General features: G+C 37.6%; 1 protein-coding gene across 21 annotated transcripts in view; it reads right to left on the reverse strand.

The window, feature by feature from the left end:
* ZBTB20 (zinc finger and BTB domain containing 20) overlaps window positions 1–12,190 on the reverse strand; it is a 774,657-nt gene that overhangs the window by 361,637 nt on the left and 400,830 nt on the right. For all 21 annotated transcript variants that reach the window (XM_040484983.1, XM_040485001.1, XM_040484982.1 and 18 more), the window contains one exon: window positions 1,073–1,120. The gene's annotated coding sequence lies outside the window, so the exon portion shown is untranslated. The remainder of the gene's footprint in view (window positions 1–1,072; window positions 1,121–12,190) is intronic.

Genomic DNA, 12,190 nt, shown 5'->3' on the forward strand with positions numbered 1-12,190 from the left:
ATATGTTCAGAGGTAGATGTGTGACAGAATTAGGAACAAAAATACAGCGACAGCTATGGATTATGTGCCATGGATACAGAAAGTCCCTGTTAGAAAGCTATCTTTATTGCCCCAAGAGATTATTTTCCCCATTTTATGCACATTCATATAAAGTGAAGTCAAGAGTGTAACTTTTAAAAGTTTGGATGAATATGATGTTCATGACTAACTCGGCCTGGCTGGAGCCAGACAGAGTCTCATCAGATGCCAAGCAAGTCACCCCCTTTCGTCTTCCTCCCTCTCATTTCAGGGCAGGCCAACCTCTACAAATTCAGCTTTTATGCTCTTTCTGACTTGATGATGCTCTGCGAATATACCCTCAGTCCTGACCTGCACTCTTCCTCTCAGCCACTGACATCTCAAGAAATCAAGAAGGCCACAGTCCCAACCTTCCGGAAACTTCACAAATTTCCACTAAAAGACATGTAGACCTCAAAGTTTTCAAAGCGAGGCTCACTTGCAGCTCTGGTCTTGGCCATATTAATTCATTAAAAAGGTGGCTATCCATATTCATGCTCCTAAAGGACATTTTTCCTCTTCCATTTGTGGGTGTGCACAAGAGCAATCAGGTCTGATTTTCAGATTGGTTCAAATGAAGCGAACGCATTTCAAATGTTTCGCCTATCATAGAATAATAATAAGTAGTTGAAAGCATCACAAGATGTGTTTGGAAGGTTCCGTGTTTGTTTGTTTAATGCCAAAGCGTCCGATGTTCCTGCCAAACAAGGCCTTTGAATGCTTCCACCTCTGCGTAGCAAAATCATTGTGAAATGTTTGTTGAAATCTGTGATCGTAGGTACTTGGGATCACATGTCTTATCATTCTAAATGATGGTATTTCAAATGAACAAACTGGATATAAAATATGTACCGTTCACCAATGTCAAAATATGTTCTGTTCAAATAGTACTTGGAGGTGATGGACACACCACAGCCTTCAGGTTGAATTCTTTCAGAGGCTGGGAGAGGTGTACTTGACTTCTTTGCACCACAATATTCTAGACTGTCATTTAGAAATAATGAAAGTTACTTACCAGACAGCAATGTTGTGAGAAATATCCAGTTAGTGATGGTGAGACATTCTGAAATGAAAAGAATACGGTCAATCCTGGGTATTTAATAAATGTACGACAACACGGTGATCATGTAAAATAACCCATTTGCCTCTCACATTGGGACGGTGCCTCGGTGACACTGTAGGAAGAGTAAAGGATGCTTCCTTTTGGAAGGAACATACAAGGGTGTGCTGAGAAGGTGATGCGTGCAACGGTCTGCATGTTCAGCTCGAAGGGCTCCAGCCAGTTGCAACTAGTTGTGAAAGACTTGCTGCCCATTTCTGCAAATGCACTGTAACTTGTATTGGGAAAGTTATGTTTTATGGTTAATTATCCATGGTCTGTTTGAAAAAATAAATCAAACCATTGTGAACCACCAGGATTTGCAGCTCCATTTGAACTTTACTGTACTTTTGATTAAACATTTTGTAAATAAAAACAAACTGGTTTCTTCTTGTTTTTGGTTGCTTGTTACTTGTGTTCTGGATATAAATATTGCGGCAGTGGTGGGAGAGCAAGTTATGGATTATTTACCCCCTGGTTTCATGAGTTGTGAGTTACTGGCCTTATTCTCCTTCATGAGCATAAATAAATGTATGGTATTATATTCCAAGTCCTGTAAGACAAATGGAACGAGTCAACTGAAACCTTTTAAAACCAAAACCTTTTATGCTAAGTCACAGAGCAACAAAACAACCCCCAAATTAACATTTAAAGAGCTTCTACTGTGGAGCAACGAAATCCCCCAATATTATATAATCTGCATTTTAAAAACTGCTTGCCTAACAAGCAGCAGTCTATCAATAATTCCACATGCTTGTTTTTTCCTCTGCTTTTATAATTTAGAAGCCATAGATGGTTTATCAGAGATCACCTCCCACCCCCAATATCACCACCAGAATGACGCCTTGAAAATAACCAGCATAACTAACCGAAGCCAACATAGATTTAGAAAGATCTGGAATTATTGTAACTAAAAGTAATGAAACTACGTAAAAGAAAAACTATATAAATTTGTCTATATTCATCATCCTAAGACTTATATAAATAAAAGAAATCTAAAAAATAATTGTCCAGGGAAAATGAGAAAAGCCAAGATTCAAAGGACCCTGTAGCACAGTGCAAGAGGAATATGTTTGAGACCCAGAATTTCCTAAGTTCCTGACACATCTGCATATGAAACTTAATGAGAACCACCAAAGTAGCTTGCCAAAAATTATGTTTTTTTAAATAACCCACTGTTCGCAGCACTGACCGATGAAAAGGACCTCTAGGAAATACACAAAATTGCCTTCTGCAATTTGCTACTTTTATAAAGACAGAGGCAGGATAATAAGGGGTTTCTTATAAAATGGGGTGATCTGTCCATTGCTGGGACTTGAGCGCTGCATCTGACTTCATCTTATCCCTTTACTCCTCTCGTGGCTTACTGCTCACCTGCGTAAGCACTGGGAGGAAAGTGCCACAGCAGGTCCCTCATCAGCTCATAAAAACGTGGTAAAATATTTATGAAGGGGCTACTATATGCTACTATATGCACAACTAGAGTAATTCTGTTTGGAAAGGTAAATCAGTGGCTAAGGGTCTTGTCACAGCATTTAAAACTATCTATTACTAATGCCAACAGCAAGGAGAAGTGAGGTTGAAAGTGTTGTGAAGGACTTCTGAAAAATGAGAAAATGTTTAAAACTCTCCCTAGCTTCTCGCATGTCCTGGGAACATAAGGCGTAGGCCTGCTAGCCCTTCTTAGCCTGGATCCCATATTACAAAAGAAAAACTAGAAGTGGCCTGTTTCCAGGGCCCTGGTTACAATTGAAAATGAAGGCTGAACGGAATTAGTTGGCAGCCATTGGACGCCGGAAGGTCAATTCTGCCCTAAGTATGGTCCAGAGAGTGTAAAAACCCACCGAGATGAAAATGGAAAACTATTCTGAGAAACAGGCAGAAAAAAAGTTCAAAGATATTTTACTTCAACACATTTTTCTCTATTTCTTTTATGATACATGCTTCCAACTATTTTGACAATCAAGAAAATGCTCATTGATAGAGTTCTAAGTTGTCTTTTAAATCGTTCCCTGCATACAGAGTGTTACAGAGCGCTGGTTACTGAGGAATAATCATGTTCAAATTGTATTATAAAGTATGGTATTTTACATGATGCAGGTATATACAAACCGAATTGTATACTGGAATCTAAACTCAGCTATAACACATGTAGAGGGACACTTAGAAAAAATATACATAGGAGTATGTTTTCCTGGTGAAAGACTATTCTGATTGACTGTCATTATTTTTCCATAAACAAATCTACCTGAGCCATAGATTTTTTTAAAGACAAAAACCAGGAAGTGTATTTATAAATGGTTAAAAATATACCCTAGCTTACTCATGATTCATTAAGACAATTAAAGATGCCCCCATCATCAGAGATGCAGAGACATGATAATCCCAAGCCTCTTGATCACTCGGTTGTTGCAAGAGAGACAAATTCAGGCAAGGAAACCTGAAAAACCAGACAAAATTCGCCTGGCTTTGATTTTTATCTTTATGCACCAGATTTTCCCATACAAAAGGAGTCATAAATTTAATAGCTAACACATATTAAACAAACTAGGTAAACAAACTAGGAAACAGCCAAAATCTTTTTTTTTTTAAGTGAAGGAACACTCATCTCTTACCTTCAGTAAAATCAAATGAACCATTTCATCTGCCTTTTCCATCCAGAAGGAAAGTATGACCTACAGCAATGTTATTGACCTCAAATACAAGGAGGTGAAGTGCCTCAAGAGTTCTACTCACGTCTGCCCTCTTCCTTGACTGTTTTCACCTTCTCACAGATTACATTAAGAACGATCAGAACTACCACCAGAAGTACCCCTCATACATCTGCTCTTACCTTCCTCTAGCAGATATCCGACAATGCCTAGTCAGGCTCTCTCTACCATTTTGGCATCCATTTTAAAACTATTCAATAGGCAGAAACTCAAAAGGAAGAATAAAACAAAATCAACAAGTCCTCCAACCTCCCTCATCAGGTGTATGTCTGATTCCCAGAGGACACGAGTCCATTAAATGAAATAAAATATTGTAACAGGGAAGGAAGACTGATAAACTTCACACAAATCTCACCGAGTTCCCACTCATGCTGGGAAGGGAGTTATTCTAGTGAAAACACGGGGGTGTAGGAAAGGAGTGAAGGGCTACAAAGGGAATAGGAGACATAAAGGTGGTGCAATGGACCCAAAGGTGTTCCAGGGAATGGTGTGACAGAAAGTTCAAAAGGAAAATTCCAGAAACTGCAAGTTTTTAAGTGGAACTGTTGTTTAGGGGATAAATTCTATACGGAGTTTGAATTAAGTGTGTGCTATAGCATCTAGATGTTTTCTTTTTCATTAAGACTTTGGAGTTTGAATGTAGTTTGTCATGAGAAAAAAACATGAGAGCTTTATACAGCCCCCAAAGTAAAAGACATGAGAAAGACAGGGTTTATATAACTGGCTTTTTACATAAATATTACATCAGGATACTTTTCAAATGAAAACACACACAAACACACACACACACACACACACACACACACACACACAGCCGTCTTCCTTATCCTCTATTTTAAAATTCATTTCATACTTTAAATGTTGTTGATTTTTCACAAAACAAGTAAAAACCAAGTCAGCATTAAACACCTCAGAATAATTTCAGTCTTATATTACTTGGAAAATTTACCACATCATGGTGGGTCACAAAATCCTGTTTAAAGCCATTTGAGGCACTGACAATTATGGGATGTTTTGCTGCAGCCTAGGGCAACTAGAAATGGCCACGGATGTTAACTAACTCCCTCCTCAACAGTCTGAGAAAAGGGAAAAAAAAACTGTAAGTTTCCCCATCTGTTATTTCCTTTTTTTTTCTTTTTGGCTGTGGAAAAGTAAAATTATGCAAGAGCTTTTGAATGTAAAGGCTGTGTGTGCTTTTTCCCTTTTTGTCTCTGTGTACCGGTTATGTGATGTTGCGTAACTGAGTACAGAGTAGGCGGTTAGCGTTTACTATTGATTTACACTATGCCATCTAATGAATTCATAGCACTCAAAAGAAAGGAACGAGAGGGGGAGGGAGGAAAAGGAAAGGAGGGAAAGGAGAGGGTAAAAAAGAGGAACAGAGGAAAGAGAGAAAGAGCTCATTTAGAGAAACAGTTCTAATATCCAGAATAGTTTCATTCTTATTCCCTCTAGCTCTTTTGGTTGTTGTTCAGGTCTCAGAAAAAAGGACTTTGAGCCAGTGACCCCAATATTCCAATCTTATTTCTAATGAGGATCACTGACAGGTGAATGTCTGAAAGTACTAATGTGTCAAATGACTTGAAAGCAATTCCACTAAACTGTCAGACTTCTCCGTATGCACTTATTTATGATTCTCTCTGTGCATTTGGGAATCTGTATCTATGATAGCCAATGCGATGGTCCGACTGGTTTACCTAGTCACAGATATTATTTGAAAGACACATGGGGCAAAGAGAAATATGTCCCACTCTACCCATCTCCTTTGAAAACTGCATAAAGGATGCGTTTAGAAATCTTTGAATAGGTCACTATTTTACTTTGGAAGAAGATATGCCACAAATTATTTGGCTCCACAGAACTGCCTAAGACAGGAATGTCAAAGAGAAATGGGCAGAACGAGAAAAGATTCTAAACTGATGAACAACACTTGAAAAAGAAATTTAAGTAATTTCTTATATTATGCCTATGGAGAGTACTCAAAATATAACTTTTGATCAGGATGATGGTAGACATTCCTAGTCCTCAGTGTTTCCCCTGCTATACAGTGAGCTCCCAAATTATAGGCTGGAAAGGAAGGGTGAAGTTGATTCTGCTGCTAGGCATGGGACCTTCCTGTACCTGAGTGCCCTCCAATGGCTGAGAACAACTACTAATGTGAGGAAGATAAGCAGACATTTTCTTTATTAGCAGCCAGCTTGAGGGCAAGGCAGGGAGCTGGTTTCCTTTCTGAATGCGGGTTTGTAAATGGTGATGGGGAAAAATCACATGAGGTCGTCCAGAAGAAAGAACAAGAGTCTGAGGTTTCATTTCTGATCGTCCAATCATCTCCTCCACCCAATTTAGCTTATTCAATATTAAACAGATGCCTACTCCATCCATTTGCCAGGGATGCTTTAATTAATTGACAGCTGTGTGCACACGGTTGTATGCTGAGCACTTAGCACAGTGTTTGGCGCACTCTCTGCTCAGCAAGTATTTGTCGAAACAGTAAAATGATTATAGGAGACACGTCACTGTGGGCAAAGTAACCAGAAAAGCCTCGGAAAAACATATTCCAATGATTTACAGGCAATCTTAAGCTGTATTTCTCTATCATTTATCTGTAGACACAAAAGGTTGATATAGAGGAAGAATCGGGCAGTTATTTGGGGACAGTTGACTTCAGTTCCATTTTATTGGAAAAAAGCCTAACAAAAAATTATAATGCTGATAGCATCAGCGAAGTTTCGTGTTCATTTCCACCAGCCCTTTTGGACTATTTTTCATTTCAGTCTTGGGCACAGAAAAGTCCATTTTAATTTCCATGGACACATTCTAAAGGGAAAGTCATGGGATATCAACATAATTCATCTTTTAAAAAATACTGAGAAGAATGTAGCCATTTAGTAATGGGAGAGAATATAGTTGTTTTTTTTTTGTTTTTTTTTTTGTTTTTGTTGAAGGGCAAGGCAGGTTGAGTTTTGATTAGGTTATGCAAATTTAAATTAATAGCAGGGCAACCAAGAATGTATTGAATTCCATTTTCTTGGTTAAACAGGAGTTTTATATGAACAAAAATTCTGGATTACAAAGTCAGAAATGCCATCTTTCAGCTAATTGGAGAATGAGACCTTTAGAGGAAAAGTTGCATGGGCAATCTCTCAGAAATTCCAGTTGAAGACTCAACTAAAAGCGTGTTTGGCAGTGGCAGCCGCGGTACTTTTTAGAGAGCAGGGCTACCTGCTAGTCCATCTGGGATGAGGCAACATTTCAGTCAAAACCATCAAAAAAAAATTTTTTTTTTTTTTAACTTCGGTCAATGATATGATCTCCTCAAACTCAGCAACTCCCTTAAATAAGCATTCGGGCAGTATGTTGACAAGACCATCCCATGTGTCATCTCATTTCACGAATTCTAAAACATGAATGAGAACTTGCTGGACCCCTTATTCCATTTATGAAGATTCTGAGGTTTGAGAGGTAATTTTCTCAGGGACACATATTTTGAGATAAAGCTGGGACTAGTGTCTAAAGCTCACAGTTCACTTCCCCACAGCATAGAAGAGGTTAATGTTGTATAAATGGAATCGTACTTTATTTTATTTTCAGTTATTTATTTTTAGCCCGTTCTTTCTTTTTTAAAAGTTCTAATTTAAATTCCAGTTAGTTTACATATAGTGTAATATTAGTTTCAGGATGTGTCTTATTTTAAATGCCATAGAGAAAGATTTGAAATGATTCTTTGATAAGGAATCCTTACATTATGTAACAATGTTCACCTTAAAACTATCTTATACTTCATTTTTTATCTTTAGTCGTTTCTCCTCTTTCCCGTCTTCCTCTTATTCTTTGGATCTTTGATTAGAGTCACTTTTAACTCTGTTTCTAGCTCATTCATGCCCATTCCTGACCTCAAATGCTTTCCTTTCTCTCTTTGCATCTGAAGAACCAACTTTTATTTGTTACTCTTCCTCATAAACATCATTGTTTTGCTGATGTGCTTTGAGAGCTTCAGAAATCATAAAGGAAGAGAAATTTTAAATTTAACAATATACAATAAATATATCTTTGGTATATATTCAAATTAAAAAATAAAATGTGCAACAGGACACTGACAACTTGTAGGGTCTGTCATAGAATGTTACAGCTGTAGAGAACTGCATCGTCGATGAGACTGGAGCCTCCTGTCACAAGAAATCTCCAGACCACTCATTTTCCAGTACACCAGGTCACCTTTCTTTTCCCTTTTCTTTCTTTCCATTCCACAGACACAATTATTTTGGGACTAATTATGGCATAGCAGGAGCAGGTCGGGAGAAATCCTAGTGGCTGAATGTGGCTTCATGATACTGGCCAAACTCTCTCAATTCCAAAAAAAAAAAAAAAAAAAAAAAAAAAAAAGTCAGAAAGACTTGCATACCAAAATTGCAGCTACACAGAAAGTGAAGTCTGAGGAGGTTAAAAGAAAACTTGGACTTTTTGGAGAAAAAGAGTCCCTGGATAACAGGAATGTCGCTGCCAGAATCATTGTAATTAAGATTGTGTCATTGTTTCCTTTATAAATGTTAACTCTTATGGGGTTTACAAACGATCAGCTAAAACGATCAGCTCTAGGCTGAAACATAGCTCCAAATATCTTAGAATGGGAAGTATTTTTTCCCTCCCTATTCCTTAAAAGAGAAAACATAAAGCAACTATTCAGAAATTTCAACGACATTGGATTCTGACCACATACCTTTCCCAAAAAAGAGTAGGTGCTAATTAAGGAGTCTAAACGTACAGTGAGCTGAGGTGAACAACATCCACTGTGGGATGAAGGACATTAGCCTGGTATATGAGTGAGCAATAAAATAAAAAGGTGTCCTATTATTTTAAAAACGTTTAATGTACATCACTTGGATAGATATTTCATTCTGTTCTATCGATCTGAATAGGATTTTGGCAACGCTGTGTTGAAAAGTCTTTTGCTCTTATTTGCTAACTAGAAAAACTTAGAATTATAGGAGGCAGGAATTTTGATGGTTTCCTTATATGCCCATTTTCAGGGTGGGTATTGCATAATCAATAATTTTTTTAAACCCATTGCTCCTATTTCTCTGGCATTGGCTCTGGTGTTTAATGGCTGCAGAAAGATGCTCACAGTGGTGACGAGGGACAGGAGGAGGAAGTCACAGACTCACATTAAAATTAATAGGCCAGGAGGAAACTAGCATTTACTTAGCACATATTACATGCCATGTACTTCATTAATATTATTCCATTTAATGTAACCCCCCCCCCCACCCACCGTGAAGTAAGTAAGATTGGCTTAAGTTTCAGAGATTAGCAACCTAGTCGCAGGGTTGTCAGCTAACCTGCTTAAGGACACAGCCAATTAAAAAGTTGTGCAGGTGAGGATCAGGACCTGTATGACTCCCAGGCCCACAGGTACACTGTAAAACACCACAAAGCCAATGATGAGAGCCACCACAAGCTCCAAGTAGGAGGTGGGAAGGGTAAATGACTCCTAAAAAGAAACAGGTTCTTGCTTTGCTCTTGGTTCCAATAAATCCCTGTTTTCTAAATGTATATTTGGAAAATGCTTTTTTTTTTTTGTCATAGATAAGAAAATGCACAATTTCCTGGGAACCTTTAAATCAGACATTTGAGTATTTATAAAAATCTCTTTAAAGATTTATACTAAATAACTAGATAATAGTTTAAAAAATATAATTCATATCAAATCAGATGATTAATACATAACAATTTAATGACTGTGTGTATGTGTGTATATGGGTATATATGATTTGTGTGTGTGTATATAATTTTTTCCCTTGCCAAAATTTCTGGTAATTTACTATATACAGTACTTGTCAAAAGCTAAACAATAAATATGTTAAGGCAGGAGAAAAGGAAAGAACAAAGAAAGAAAAGAAGAGAGTGTGTGTGTGTGTGTGTGTGTGTGTGTGTGTATGTGTGTATGAGATGTACTATTTTCAAGCCCCCAGGGACATGTTTCAAATATGTTTTTAAAATCCTAGTTTGGTGAAGAACTTTACAACAAAGTAATTGTAGCCAAACAGATTTGAAAGGATGAATTAATAATTCTTTCGGCAGCACACATTTATTCCTCAACTTTTAATACATCCTTTGCTTTGTCCTTTCCTCCTTGTCTGCCTTAAGTCTAAATTTGATTGGGAGCAGGAAGGAAGAAATACTAACTTCTGGCTTAGCAGAAGCATGAAACAGGAGAGAACTAGAGTGTCTTCCTGGCCTTCTTTTCTCATCCTTATAAGGAAAAGCTACAGTAAACTAAACAACAGAAAAAGAAACAACAACAACATTGACAGTTTTGCTCAGGCAAAGGCAAGATTCATATCTGCACAACTTCAAGGACTTTCTTCAAATGTTAGCTTCTCTGCATGGTCTTAACAACAAAGCCGAAGAAGAGATGAGATCTGTTTAAGGAAACAGATGAGATTTGAGAGAAAATAGGAGGCCCTCCTCATTTTCAAATAGTATTTAAATGCATGACCAAGATAATAACTTGCAACGTTAAAAAAAATTACACAGTTAACTCAAACCTGCTAAAAATAACTCACAATACCCTCTCTGCTAAAACAAAACAAAATAAAGCAAAAACTCACAAACAATTATTTTGACTGGTAAAAACAGTGACATGAAAGTAACAGATGGGACAGCCCAGTTTTACTCACACAACACACTCACTAAACACAATTGCAAGCGTACCCACAAAAATAACTCAACAATGGTGACTTTGGCCTTGTGCTTCAAATATCTCCCTTAGGTGAGTTTCCTTACAGACTTCAAAGGGCTTGTGAGAAATAATGTAGAATAAAACCAACTTGTCTGTAGGAACCTAGGAACGGGAAGGGGCTGCCAGTCACAGCCTGCAAACAAAAGGGATCTTGTCACCTTCGTCAAGTCCTTTCTCAGGACTGGAATAGGTGTTCTTTCCCTGTGTATTATTTCTTGTTGTCTGGTAGTATTTTTAGGAAAGGTGACATATCTGTACTCTTAAGAAAACATCACACTACATACCATCTAAAAACTTTCATAAATCAAATAATTAAAAGTAACAAATCTTCCTGCTAATTGCTCCTCAAAGTTGAAAGACAGGTTATTTTCTTACCTTACACCATGCCTTCTGATCTGACAGTGTCATTCAATCAATAATTTCAATGTCACTTACTGATTTTCAACTCTTTTATTACAAAGACTTCAAGCAATAATGAAATGGTGCTGATCTGCTTGCTTTCACTCTATATAACGTCTATATTTATATGCTTTGCTTCTATTTGGATCTATATTTATCTGCTTTATCTGCCTACAGTGCATCTGTTTCTCATACACACAGACATATATTTATATATATACACACATACTGTATATATATAGGTTATATATAAACACACATACCCACAAAAATGTTTGAATGTATGCTAGTGTGCTTATTTCAACAAGCATGCAGGTGCATAAATACTCAGACACATGACAAATATACCAAGAACATAAATGTACATGTAAACATAGTTGTACAGGGAAAAGCGTATGTTAACAATAGGCCTGTCTTTGATACTTGGCTGTTGGCCTTTGAGACTTACACACTCAGGAGTGACAGCCACAGACTACCCTGGGAAGGAGAAAAATCTTCAGAAAGTGAAACTATATAGCTAAATAGAGATCATGCATTCTGACTTACTCATTTTAAGATGAGGAAACAGAGACACTGAGAGGTTAAGAGAGAAGGTCCGTCGGCTTTCTAGAGGCAGACCTGGAAGCAGAACCCAGGACTCTGCCTTCTCTAGATAAATGCTCTACTATGCTGACCTGAAACCCAATTATCACCTTCTAATTTCCACTCTTTTCCTATTTTCCCCTTTCTTTGCTGCATGAAATGTAAGTAGCCAACAAACATTCAATGCGAGTCAGGCCTGCTTCCAAATGTTATAAATGTGCTATATCATTTAGTCTGCACAATAGCTCTACAAAGTAGGTATTCTTGTTCATGTCCATTTTACAGATAAAACATCTGAGGCCTGACTACTACGTAACTCACTGAAAGCTACACAGCTAGGAAGCAAAGAAGCTGAGCTCCTATGATACTCCACACCCTGTGTTGTTCCCACTAGATCATGATGTTTTCCCTTAATACACATCTGAATGCCTTTATGACCCACCCCCACCCCAGTACCACAGCCTAAGCATGATATAAATCTGTTTCAGGATATATAATACGCCCAAAGCAGAGGTCCTCTCAGACTGAGAAAAAAATAAAGGGGAGTGGAACAGGTGTGAGTTCTAGTGCAAACCCTCTAATAGAAAACTGAAACATGTAAAA

This window comes from Herpailurus yagouaroundi, unplaced genomic scaffold (genome assembly GCF_014898765.1).
Source record: "Herpailurus yagouaroundi ecotype Mexico unplaced genomic scaffold, PumYag 162, whole genome shotgun sequence".
In the NCBI taxonomy this organism is placed as follows: domain Eukaryota; kingdom Metazoa; phylum Chordata; class Mammalia; order Carnivora; family Felidae; genus Herpailurus; species Herpailurus yagouaroundi.